The following is a 1,275-nucleotide window of genomic DNA, read 5'->3' on the forward strand; positions in this document are numbered from 1 at the left end:
AGGTAGCATAGTGGAGTGGACTTGGGGTGGAGGGTTGTATAACAATGAAAGAATTTTTCTTTTACTTCTCAAAGAGAAGAGCAAACTGGGAGGGGAGAAGAGTGCATAGGGAGAAAAAGGCAACAAGGAATATATGGAAATCCAAAGTCTCTGTAAACATTCATTAAAATGAATAAAAAAAATACTATTTTTCACTGGGTTGGTAGAAGAAGATTACATCTGTGTTTGCTCAGAGATTACCATGTGGGTCCTACGTGTATCTCCTGCCTAGTTCCCCAAGTACAAATCATAGGTATGGATTAATAAATTACAAATTGGTGGGACTTCTGGGTGATGCAATGTAATTAAATGCTAATTATTATGTGTATTAGCCGTTTCAGCTTACTTGTTGTGTGCTGGGTAGAGATCAGTCTTTCTTTTTATGTGCCTATGGGAGATAAAAAATGTGACAAAACTGCATATATAATTTTTATTTTATGGGAAAAATGAATTATCTTTAAGATTATCTTCCAAAGAAAATATGCCAATCAGAACAAATTCACCAACGCTGTCTGCACTGCCCCAGGGACATTGAAGAAGTTCTGAGTTTAAGAAGCCAGTGCTTCGATTCAGAGGGCACTGACTTCAAACATAAACAACAACCTCCTTCAAAAGGTTTACTTTTTATCCTGAAATCCAGTTTAGCGCAACAGCCAACACTGTCTCTTTTTCCAAAGCAATAGTTTTGTGTTTGTAAAACAACAAGAAAGAAATTATCAGACCTTATTGTTTGTTATTTTCCGTGATCATCTAGTTTGTTTCTTACTCAAAGCTACTTTATGTACAAGCTGGAATATTGTTGCATCCTGCAGCGTCCTTCCAGTATTGCCGGCTTGGAACTCATTGGCGCTAGCAATCCATCATGTTGAGGGTCTTTCTTTTATTGCTCGTCTTTTTAACGTAATTGTCCTTCCTGATGTTGTTGTTAATGTGCCATTGAGTCACTTGCGACTCATAACGACCCTATGTATAACAACCCTAAACTCTGCTCTGTCCTATGCCAGTCGCACTCTCTCTGACATTCCCATCTTGATTACCTCAGTCACTGAATCAATCCACCTCATAGAGGGCCTTCCCCTCCAGTGCTGTTCCTCCACCCTCCCAAGCATGATGTCCCTCTCCAAGGACGGGTCCCTCCTTACAACATGTCCAAAGTATGTTAGACAGAGCCTCAGAATCCTAGCCTTCAAGGAACAGCCCAGTTTAACCCTTTCCAGGATGATTCTGTTTGTTTTC

The 1,275-nt window shown here is 39.8% G+C and overlaps 1 protein-coding gene across 1 annotated transcript in view; it reads right to left on the reverse strand.

The window, feature by feature from the left end:
- Positions 1–1,275, reverse strand: part of NPHP3 (nephronophthisis 3 (adolescent)) — a 55,964-nt gene that overhangs the window by 49,830 nt on the left and 4,859 nt on the right. The gene's annotated exons all lie outside the window — the stretch shown is intronic.

The sequence above is a fragment of the Elephantulus edwardii genome, unplaced genomic scaffold (assembly GCF_000299155.1).
Source record: "Elephantulus edwardii isolate Elephantulus edwardi_28Jun2011 unplaced genomic scaffold, EleEdw1.0 scaffold00427, whole genome shotgun sequence".
Taxonomy (NCBI): domain Eukaryota; kingdom Metazoa; phylum Chordata; class Mammalia; order Macroscelidea; family Macroscelididae; genus Elephantulus; species Elephantulus edwardii.